This window comes from Pieris rapae, chromosome 14 (assembly GCF_905147795.1).
Source record: "Pieris rapae chromosome 14, ilPieRapa1.1, whole genome shotgun sequence".
NCBI lineage: Eukaryota > Metazoa > Arthropoda > Insecta > Lepidoptera > Pieridae > Pieris > Pieris rapae.
The window spans coordinates 5437832-5450878 of record NC_059522.1 but is presented as its reverse complement, the minus strand read 5'-3'; the positions used below and the strand labels follow the sequence as shown (position 1 = coordinate 5450878).

At 32.3% G+C, this 13047-nt stretch overlaps 1 protein-coding gene across 1 annotated transcript in view; it reads left to right on the top strand.

The window, feature by feature from the left end:
* The window catches only part of LOC110993029 (semaphorin-5B), a 44328-nt gene that overhangs the window by 17532 nt on the left and 13749 nt on the right, over positions 1–13047 (top strand). The gene's annotated exons all lie outside the window — the stretch shown is intronic.

Here is a 13047-nt window from a genome sequence, read left to right as displayed (position 1 = left end):
GTAGATTTCAGGGATACAGGTTTACAGATGTTCATTACTCTGTTGCCAGTTACCCTTGAATTTGTCATTATATTTGTGTGCACAATTATGCTTTGACGGAAGGAAATCACGTATCAAACCTAAATTGATTACAAAAACTAAAGGATTGTTTATATAGACTTGTAAATAGGAAGTAGTTAAAACTTTTATTTCTACACATTGGCTACGTTAAAGTACTTCGTGGACCTATTTTATGAAGCAGTTTATTGTTTTAAAATAGTTACGTGTTTATTGCGTAGATGTAGCGATAAAGTTCACCTGCGATACATTAGTTTCTTGACCCGACCTTCAATATTCGTTGTTAGTTGTTGCCAAACTTGTTTTAAACTAATTAAAACAAATAACCGAATAACGAATTTGCATAACTTTATGTCTGTGTAAACAGTTCTTTGACACATACACTGGCTGTTGACAAACTAAATTAAAGGAGCTTACATTAAAGTAAAAACGTGTGTGGACTTAACTTATGTACACGCGTTAGAAGTTAAACTTTGGCGGAAGAAGATAGAAATATAAAAAGATAAAAACGCGCTCGCTCGCATTCTCCGCTCTCTCGCTCCCCTCTGGCATTGAGTTTCCATGGGCGGCGGTACCACTTAACATCAGGTGAGCCTCCTGCCCGTTTGCACCCTGTTCTATAAAAAAAAATCTTTTCAATTTTTTTTATTCTACGTTGGAACCAATGACATTAACATTTAAAAAAAAATATTTAATGCATTGAAAGTTTTATTACGCATCATCTAGATACAATTTATTTTAATATCACGAAAAAATTAAATCGTTGATTAGCTAACTTCAGGGTGTCGGTTTTTGGTGACGGTGTGCGCGTGCATAGTAAAAAATTCTCTCATAATTTCTCCCTATTGCGCCAAAAGAAGTATAACTTTAAAAGAAAACTACGAAACCTCTTTTTTATTTAGAAGCATGGTGTATGCTTCTCTAAGACTCTCAATTATTGCTTAAAAAATTTAGTACCTTTATTAAAATAATTTCATTTCTTTCTACGATTACGACAAAAAAAGGTCATAATATATTATGGTCAGAGTTTTATTATTTAAGGGCACTACAAACAGCTCTTAAGGTCTAGGTAAACGAACTCTTTGCGTGTTAATTTGTCGGTATGTTCTACGTCGTGATAGAGATAATTAATGGACAAGATGACAGTGCCGCACCTATACGAGCTAAAAATAACAATTACTAATTACTTAGGCAGTAGTCCCACGACTTGTCGATTTGTTTTATTTGCTTTATTATATTGACAATTTATGTGAGAGTATACATAGTAAGAATGAACGTAGTTGGCTCATTTGTTATTTTATTTACATTAATATGCTGTAAGTATTTTTACCATTTGATTGAATTATAATCACAAACAACACAAATCAAACAGGTTCTCATTTTAATTTAATTTCACCAACCTATTAAAATCTTATTAGAAATTTATATATTTTTCTTAATAAATTACTGCCAATTGCTGTTTTTTCGTAGGATTCTATAAACGAGAGATAAATTGTATTATGTTACGCCCACATTTTCGCCTATTTATCATATATAGGTATATAAATTGCTGTTCGTTTGTCTCGCTAACACTCGGGAAGCGGTCTGATCTTGAAATATTCTCGGAAGTTTAAACTGAGAAACGTGTATAATGTAAATAAAAAGAACAAAAAAGAACATATATGTTTTGCTGTCAAATAATTTACAGATAGACTATTTGTAAATGTCCTTTAGGTTTTCACTGAACGACTATAACTTTATCTATATTTAATTTAAAGTCCTAAACCGATTTTCATTCATTTCTGTGTGTTCAAGTGGATTTGGAGCAGTGTTGGCCTAGTAGTTTCAGTGCGCGACTCTCATCCCTGAGGTCGCAGGTTCTATCCCCGGCTGTGCACCAATGGAGTTTCTTTATATGTGCGCATTTAATGTAGCTGTAACGGTCGTGAGAAAACTGACATGTCTTAGACCCAAAAAGTCGTCGGCGTGTGTCAGGCACTGGATGCTGATCACCTACTTGCATATTATTATTATTTATGATGAAACAGATTCAAAAATCTGAAGCCCCTACCAAAGCACAATGTCAGTCAGGTTCGCTAGTGTTATAAAAATATCTCTTTAATTCTTATTTTCACCCAAAACTCTTAGTAGAATGGTATTTTTTGTGAAGTGAAATATTAGTTCAACTGAAAAAAGGATTTATCTGGATTAAGTCTTAAAAATCCAACATTTCACAGTCACATATTTAGCAAATTTCTCTTTTTAGTTTGCACCAAGCTGTTAAAATGTTTTTTACATTTTTTACTGTGTTTTTTTGGTTGCCAAAAATTCGTAATATATTTGTGAAATCTGATTATATTCCTCCATAACTTACAGTTTATCATGGCCTTAACGATAATGCAGATTTTTAAATTATTGTTAAGTGAAACTTTGATTATTTATTAACCCTTTGGCTTAAATGCAAATGCAACATGTTTATTTCGAATCATATATGTAAATTCATTGGTTCGAATATTTTGCAATGATTATACCTGTAATACGATTATTTATATCGGATTATAATTAGCTTTGACGTAAGATATTTAAACCTGAAAACTATATAGGGTCTTCCATTTTGCATATTTTGTTTACTTAGATATAAGCTGATAATATATAAGCTTTGGTTATGAAAAAATGTCAGTCTTATGTATCCCTGTCGCAATTTGAAGATACAGAGTAAGGACTTGGCTTGATCCTAATATAATCGTTAATAAAATATAGAAATATTTATATTAGCGGTGGCTTACAAAATTACATGCTTTAATAACGTCTCTTCCACATTCAATTACTAGCGCCTCTTTCTTCTACAGTTTTAATAATCAGCTCAATGATTCTATGAAATCAATATTATCCATGATTGGCTCCGATAATTAATTGTTTTAGCAATTGGCACTGCCTCATCAAAATACACAAAAACTAAGAAAATCATTTCGATGTAGTTATCAATCCATATCCTAATGTAAATACTACTAACTAACTAACTAACAGAATCAGTTTTAATTTTAGCAATGAACTATAGGCCGTAAATTCTTTATATGAATGCAAATAGTAAATGTGTGTATTGTAAGTATTTACTTTAGTGAAGGCACATTCAAGGATTTCACAACTTTGAATCGTTAATTTTTATTGATTCGATATGCATAAATTATAAGATAATTATGGTCATCTGGGTCATTTTTTAAATAAAATAACGATTTTTGTGGCGTTACATATGAACATTAAATAATTATATCAACCGTTTCCATAGATAATCGTTTAAGTACTCGGTGTATTACAACATTGTGAATACATTCATATTAATTAAAGGACTTAATTTGAAACTTCAGAGTCTTTTGATAGTTCTGACTTCTTCAGCAACTTGGATCGTCTCTTAGTTAACGATTGGCAATATTTTTTAATTATATTACTACTTAATAAAAGCGATAACTGTTCCAGTCAAATCCTAAGAATGAAAAACAAATATAATGTATATACTGTAAATTTTTCTAATGTAGGTTTTCTTAGTTTTAATACTAAAATCGTCTAAGTTTACGTATAACCAGACGCACTCTCTTTCAACAATTCATTAAGCATTCATAGCATTTAAATCTATAGCATAATTTTGTTCTTTCGTTTTACGCAAATGATAATAATAAGTGTTCATTATATTTTTAGTTTATTTCATAACCTTGACTCTGGGAACTGTACATATAAAAAAAGACACTTCATAAGCAATCTGGGCGCATGGCGTATCTTAATGATGCTAGACTGCCATATTTATGATAGAAAAAAAACATTTAAAGTAGTAACTCATCGGGCTGTCGTCGTACACTATCACTACCCTTACCATAAAAATCGTAAGCTTATTCAGAACGGATACAACACTAAAATTTTCCGTAGGTATCTCAGGCAAAACTGTTGTATGCTGGCTGTTATATTTGTGATACTAATCACAAATATAACAGCCAGCATACATACATAAAATACAATTTTACATGAATATATGAAGATACCATTTACCACGAGTTCATTATATATTTAAAAAATATATTTCCATTGGTATCAAAATCGTTTTACATACGTTTCAGTTTGTCGAATTGGCAATTCACTGTTGAGAGTTAAACTCGTTTTTGATGTTTCTCTTGTAAGCAATAAAGCGGCGCGGGCGCATCAAACGAATGACGTGTTACGCATATCATGTATTACCATATGTTTGGTTCAAACACCGACCACCTATTAATACACAATGTTTGGTCAAGTGGTATGTTATATAATTTATTGAGTTTTATTGATATTTTCAAGAATAAAATAATCTACATTATAGATTTTTTTCGTCTTTTTCGACCGCAATAGTTAGTACGGTCGCCGTGACGAGCTTTATTATTTTAAAAAGATTTTTTTAATAAACTTTATAGTATCATCATAATGGTAATTTTTTATTTATTTAGCGGGAATAAGAATTTTCCAAACTTCTTCTTATGGTACGGTTTTTAGTAATAATCATCTCCTCAATTAATGTTACATTTGTAAAACTTGCAGCTATCAATTCCACTGGTTCCAATACAAAAAGTGTAAATTAATCTTTGCCTATACATATATTATATTACCAGACCCACAGCATCGCTGACAATAATACATTTCAGATATTATGCACCATGAAATGATTTATTAAAAGCCATATACGCAATATTTCATACTTAGCGTGAAGATTTTATGCAATATGGTATAGCTCGGACAAATTAAAATACATAGAAACCGACTATTGCATGGAAGTAAGAGTATGACTCTGACACGAGAAAGCGCCAAGTCACAAATGAACGATTTAGACATACGTATATTATCTACATATAAATGAACCATAGCAGTGTTGGCCTAGTGGCTTCAGCGTGCGACTCTCATACCTGAGGTTGTAGGTTTTATCCCGGGCTGTGAACCAATGGACTTTCTTTCTATGTGCGCATTTAACATTTGCTCGAACGGTGAAGGAAAACATCGTGAGGAAACCGACATGTCTTAGACCCAAAAAGTCGACGGCGTGTGTCAGGCACTGGAGGCTGAACACCTACTTGCCTGAGGTTGTAGCGCCACTGATTTATTTTAAATGAACCATAGCATATCGTTATTCAACCGATAGGTCAATGTTAATGACCCCTAATGTATGTTGGGTTCCTAAAACTCAACCTTTTGGATAATATACCATTGTTACCTTTCGATACTTTTCTTAGACTTTTCTTTCTTCAACGTGAATGTAAACATTAACATTGTTCCCATATGCGGAAAGTTCTTACGTTACCAGCAAAAATATTTATGTATTACCCGCAAACATCGTTTCGTCTTTGTCTTTTTACATAGCCTACCTAGTAGGTATATTTTGCTGTTCATTTTTATTTATATAAAGATGTCTTTGTTCGTTTCGAAACCCCGTACTTTCATTTATACTAGGGTAATATTTATGCTTGCATGACCTTCGATAACTTGGATTTCTCATTGTACTTTGATATTGTTTCTACAATACTATATTGCACTGAAATTAGATATCAAATGTTATTTCAAAGATTGTGGCTTTGTGTAATGGTATCTGTTTGTGTGTTTGTAAGATATATTAGCGCTTGTAATTTCATACTAGCCGATACCTATTTTCTATGAGAAGAGAATGAACAGTAAGATTATATAAACCGTAAAGTAAATAAAACCGTGTAAGTTAAAATCTTAAGATAGGATATTGTGCCAATATAGTTGAACTGTCATTTTCGGATTGAGATAGTTTATTGGGTTTGGGCGTTGGTGACTCGGATCCCTGAGGTTGTATTTCGAACCCCGGCTATGCAATCAAGTTCATGGTCATTGCATCTGACCATGAACTTGATTAACTACAGTTTTATTTGAAACTGGGTGCCCCCGCGAGCCTTATAAAGCCATAATATTATTGTTTTACTTAGCTTTTCCTATATTTTAGAGAGAACTCGATAAACTTTCCTCAGAGTACAATGAATAAAAAAAATTCTAAAATTGGTCCATCCTTGGAGTTTTGAGCTTAGCAACATGTTTTGCATAAAATCTGATACCAAGACATAAGGCTGTATCGCTTCTAAATTATTATTAAAGGTCTAAAAGAAAAACAAAGCATCAGTCAGTCACTACGAATAAACATTATAGTCGTTACATCCGCGTCCCTATAATGACAGGCAGGTCTATAAAGGCAGTAGCGCGAATAAATTTTAGCTCAACGACTCTCCTTATTTGTCAGTTAGGAAGAGAAAAGGCGGTTTCCGATCGAGTGTTTTATGTTCGCAATCACGGGGTTATCTCAAGGTGCTATCGAGAGTTAATATTTCACTTTCTAAGACTAAGGCGAATTTATCGTTTTTCTCGCTTTAATATTCTATTAATTAAATTATTGGATAATTATGTATTAACGGTACCGCGGCAAAAAAAATATGGTTAGCAAGTGTGGACAACCTAAACCTTACCTAACCTAAACCTTTTTGGCTTCTAAAGTGTTTTGAATTTTTTTAAAGTGATTCATTTTATATTTAATCATCAATAATTTAGGCTTAGGTTGTCCACTCTATTCATTAAATTTTGCCGCAGTGGCGTTAATGCGTAAGTGCCAATTATTATTTAATGCGATATTAACTAAGGAAACATATCGGTTTCAATGAAAGTGCAGTAAAATGTTTAGGAGTTTAGAGATATCATAAGTACAGGATTAGTTAATTTTGATATGTACGATACAGATAATATAAGAATTGACTTTGACTAATAATGTAAAATATAAATTAGATAAATTTGCGCCATTGTGTGTGGCAGAATATGCGAACGATTTACGATTGTACAACCTTAACATTTTGTACCATATTCTTGCAATGAATAAATTGTTATTATTTTTTATTTTATTTTTATTTTTATTTATTTAAGTATTCCTACAGCTAATACATTAAACAATAACCAAACAATTACATTACACACAAAAGCCAAAACGGAATACACATATAAACAGAAACATAACATAACAGTTTTACAAAGCACAGAATCGAGATGGTAAATCAAAACATATATTCAACATGAAACAACAAACAAAGCCATTATTGGTAAAAGTTACCTGAATTTTTTAAAATATTTTTTTAAGAATTTTTTAGTTACATTAAATATATCGATTTGCTGGTAATTTATGTTGTAATCTGTAGGTATGCGATACATAACCGAGTTTCGTAAATAGTTGGTCTTAGAACGAGGAATCTCGAATAATTGGATTTGCCTTGTATTGGGTGATGAAGGGGTCTTAAATAGTAAAAGCGATAACAAGTCAGGGCAGTCAATAAAACCATTGCAAATAGCATGTAAAAATATAAGGTCGCATTGTTTACGTCTACATTCAAGGGATTCAATACCAAAGTACTTGCAGGAATCCAAGTAGCTACTAAACTTTTGGAAATCCTTAAAACTTAAAAACTTAAGGAACTTTTTTTGAATGTTTTCTATTGCTTCAATGTATTTCTTGTAACTGGGGGACCAAACAGTGCTTGCATATTCTAGTGTACTCCTAACAAAAGCAAAGTATAGACATTTTATACAATTTATGTTATTGAAAGATTTGCATACACGTTTGACGAAGCCAAGTTGTTTATATGCTTTTTCTGTCATATTATCTATATGATTAGAGAAACACATTTTATCATCTATTAGTATCCCCAAGTCTCTAACTAAATTCACTTCTTTAATTGTTGTATCTCTTAATTTATAACAAAATTGTATTTTCTTATGTTTGCGAGTAAAAGTAATTTTACTACATTTTCCAATATTCAAAGAAAGTTTATTTTTTCTGTAATAGTTTTCCAATCTACTAAGATCCTGCTGAAGCTGAACACAGTTATCCATAGATTTAATTTTTAGAAATATTTTTTTGTCGTCTGCAAACATGAGAAATTGTGAATACTTGAAACAACTTTTTATATCATATAGATAAGCGTTGAATAACAACGGACCCAGTATGGACCCTTGAGGTACACCAGATGTCACATTTATAAATGTGCTCTTATGCCCCCCCGTAACTACCGCCTGCCTTCTATTGGTTACATATGATTTGATCCACCTGTATAGATCTCCACGAATTCCTAGCGCTAATAACTTATGGAGGAGAATGACATGATCGACCCGATCGAAAGCTTTTTCGAAGTCCGTATAAATAGCATCTACTTGTTCTCCTTCGTCCATTCCCTTTAATATATACTCGGTAAAAACAGTCAGGTTGCTGACAGTTGACCGATTTTTCGTAAAACCATGCTGCTGTTGTGGTAGTTGTCTTAGGATAAGGGGACTTAACGTTTTACTAACTAATTTTTTCAAATAATTTGCCAAATGAATTTAGAATCGAAATTGGTCGATAATGTTCTATTTTATTTCTAGATCCTTTTTTGTGGATTGGAACAATGTGGGCTTCTTTCCATTTGGATGGGAAACTACAAAATATATTAAGCGACTGATTAAATATATTTGTCAAAGGTTTTGAGAGTTGTCTATAGCATTTTTGTACAAAAATTGAAGGTATTCCATCGCTGCCTGAACCTCTATTAATATTTAAAGATTTCAACTCTCTACAGACTTCATCCTCAGTTAGTACTACTTTGTTGCATATGTCGTCAGATTCAGGAAGGTGCTGAAGATTGTAATTAACATCAGGGGCTTGGAAAACGCTTCTAAAAAACTTGTTGAACCCTTCGCAAGCTTCTGCTTCAGTGTAGTACACTTCATCTCCGAGAATCATTGTGCTGGGGTAGCCTGGGCTGCATTGGCGTTTATTTCTCAGATATGACCACAAAGCTTTGGGATCCTTACTCAAATTATTTTGGATACTCTTCTCAAACATATCTAAGCACTTTTTGGATACAAGTTTTTGCCTAGCGCGTAACAGCGAAAATTCATCGTAGTCTCTTGGATTCCTATAAGTTTTCCACCGTTTGTGAGCTTTTAATTTATCTTTTATTATATGAATCAAAGACCTTGAGTACCAAATAGGAAATTTACTTTTACTAATATTCCGGCTCTTAGGAACAGAACTTGAAATTATTTTATTTAAAATTACATAAAAATTATCTGTCACTTCATCAATAGTATCTCCAATTAAAACATTTACCCAATCAATATTCGACAACGCTTTATTAATATCCTCATAGTTAGCGCGACGAAAGTTATATTTTATTCGTGCTTTTGGGATGGTTTCACGTAAAACTAAGTCGGTAGCATCGATTTTTAAGCAAGGATGATATATGTCAGATTTTACTAGGGCCATATCAGTTTTTGAACAGTCGATGGAAACGTTACTTAAAATTAAATCTAAGACATTATTACTACTATTAGGCGACAAATTATGTTGTTTTAGGCCGGAAATAAAAATTTCATTTAAAAACATTTCGGAAATATTTTGTATTTTAGAGGTTCCTTTTTTTAATAGAATGGGCCCCAAAGGCGTCCAATTAATATTTGAGAGGTTAAAGTCACCGGCTATTATAAAGTTATCGTTTAAATTTGTGTCTATTATGCGGCTATACGAGGAAATAAACGTTTCAAGTCTTTCAGCCTGCATAGAATCTGGAGGTATGTAGACAAGGCCGATGTGGAGATTGCGCCGGCTATTGACTGCCAATGAATTATGGGGTATAGTTATCCAGAGTGTTTCAACATTATTGCAGTTCCACTCAGGCCTTTCATATGCTTTCAATTGACAAGATACATAGATGAGTAGCCCTCCCCCTATATTTTTACCGGAAGTTTCTTTCGTTCTGTCACGTCGAAACAACTGGTACCCATCACTGCACAGTTCATTGTCATAAAAACTGCTATTAAGCCATGACTCGGTTATCAAAATAATATCAAAAGTACAAGTAAGAAGATTTTGATAAAATTCATTTGTTTTTGTACGCAAGCCACGAACGTTTTGATAAAAAAAGGTTAAACTTTTGTCAACCATTGGAATATATAGAGATTGTACTAACTTTAATGTAGACTTTTAATAGAAATTTGTTATTTGGCTTTATTATTACGCTGTTAAAACTATATTTTAATGACCAATTCAATCCAAGTCGAAATGAATAATTTAAGTAATCTACAAAACTAATAGTGAATTTATACACCGTTAATATCATAACAAAATATTGGTTCATATGGAACCAGAAAATCTCGTCTAGTAATTTTAAGAAGCAAAAACAAAGGAAGTAGTTTAAGTCTACCATGAAATACATAACAACTCTCAAATAGTACATACGAATAATACATAGTAGTAGGTTTAACGAACTATTTTTGCCAAATCCCGTTCGCAATTTATGGTTATTATTATTAATAATTTATACGGTAAGTAGAGTAATCTGTCGGTAAGTGTTTTTTTATCTATTTAGTGACGGAATACCTCTAATACGTGATACTTAGGTCTAAAAAGTCACAATTAAGTTCTATAAAATCAACTAACGAAAGTCAAGTTATATAATAGTAAAATATTTGCAAAAATATGGTACAAAAATTTTATGGTGGTACAATCGAAAGTTCACATATTCTGCCACACATATGGCGTGCGAATTTGTCAAATACATCGTGAGTCATCAATTAGTCAATTATTATGTTTGTAGTGATAAAATATCATCAAAAAAATCCCTTTCCATTTCAATATTTCTTGAATAGTAAATGTTTAAACTAAACGCTGTTTTTTATTCTCACTCTTATATTGTTTTAGTGCTAGATAAATCCGTCCGCTGTTTAGTCAGCTAATATAAGACAAAAACCCCCTCCTCACCGTAGTCTAATAGATAAAGGGAACATTCTTTATATTTTAATATACAAACAGTCCAAGCTACAAAAGTACTTACACAGCTTATTTATAATCTCCTATTATACTGCGTATTCACAAATGTATTAAGTTTCATATACTATGAGTAAGTATATTTGATACTTGGGTAACAAGAAACCGGTTACATGTTTACTATGCAACTTGCACGTAGTCAATATCAAAGATTATGCACTAATAAGCATTTAGATGCAGAACTAATCGCTTAAGCAATATCTTGGAGTATGAACACAACTAAATGTTGCCGGGTAAATTGATCACGTCAACTACATCAAACGTGACCAAAAATGTCATATAATTGGTGTAATGATTTCATAAATCCGTGTTAAAGGAATATTTTCATGATTTTTTTTTATAAAGTAGGAGTACAAAACACCTAAAGCCACTAAGGGACTTAAACTTGAGGTCTGACAGGCTAAAGAGTTAAATACAATCACACGTAAAGAAAATAATACGTTTTCATACCATGTACATATAACATCTATCTTAAAGTTTTGGAGCGAGCAATCACATAGTTGAGAAAAAAATACCTTCCAATTTTAGGTGTTGGTTTAGTTTAGTAAACAATTAACAATACATAGTGTAATACATTATTTGCGCGAACGGTCCCAAATCAGAGGTTGCTTATCTATCGATCTTGTATGCGTTGAAGTTCAGTGCTTCTCGAGGCAGAGTCGAAAAAGTTTTCCTTGAAAAGCAAAAATCTATCAGTGATCAAAACAAAATATTCGTTACGTCCAGACTCAAAATCAACAATATCTATTATTAATAATTCGGTGCATCATATAATACAACTTCAGTAAAACCGTTACAATGGGAATTATAAAGTTTTATTTTTTTAAATACCAAATCCTGCAAATAGTGGTTATAGTATGAAAAGTATAAGCTTTGGTGTCGTCTATTAACAACATTTGGTACGCAGTTACAGTGTGCAAATGTTTGTTATTTTAATGAGAAATTGGGCGTAGAGGCGTGGCTCAAGGTTCAATAGCAGTCAATTTCAAGGAGAGGTCTAAATAGTATTTGTTTTTAACAGACTTTGAAAAACTTTAAATGTTTACAATTCGACGTGTAATTTTTCTTTAAACATGACATTTGACCTGTTTCGTACTTGATAGACGTTTTTCCAGGCCAAACGTGTCTCCGTCGATTACCTATATTAAGGTTAAATTTTAAGATAATATTCGCTAGTTTAAATACGCGTTTGTTTTTAAAGGAAGTGGTTTTGCGAGGAGAGATAAAAATATATTTACTTAACCTGTTCACCTCTATATTTGAATTTAGACTAAAGCTGAGCAAATATAACCTTTGTAGATATACCATAGCAGTTTTGTCTTTTTTGTGAATAAAAAAAAATACTGTCCCAATAAATGTACCTTGAAATTTGGAACGAGAAATAGCTAACAAGTGTCTGCGACTTATTCTTTAAGTAGTTGGAATTACACCTTCCGTCCTCCAATATGTGGGCCGTCAGTATTCAGTAAAAAAAACTAAAAGATACCGAATTTTTCCGGAAGTATTTAGGAAATAAAGATTCTTTATTCTCAAGAGGCATGGTTTAAGATATTTAATTGAACTTCCTCACTAGTTTAATTATTTCCTAGTTCCTCTATAATTGTTATAGTACTTATATCTAACCTCTTGAACATATGTACGAGGTTAGTGCGTTGGTTGATTTATACATAAGTATGTGGGCTGATTGTGACATTGCATTTTTATATGAAAATAATGTTAATGTATTGTGAAAGATTAAAGTGCTTTCGTAAATCATATAGGCGTTACATATTGTAGTAAAGTAGTCCTTTAGTATATTATGATGTTTAATATAAATGTACTAATATCATATTAATATGTATGTCACATTTAGTAATAACAAAATTTTACATACATCATCAATTTACTCCGAAGTTCGATCACTAGGTGTCGAGGCACAATATGAAATTCCATCCGTATCTAGACGTCTGTCGTTCCACAACTGAGTGTTTTAAGTCACTTTTTGGCGTGCACCACTTCAATGACCCACACCAGCCGCTCGCTGAAGTATTTCCGAACCATTTCCACTTAGGGCCCTTCAAGATCCTACCGATTCCTAAATGGTCGGCAGTCCACTTGCCTTTGGTCTGAGCGGCGGAGTCACTTATCATCAGCTGAGCTTCCTG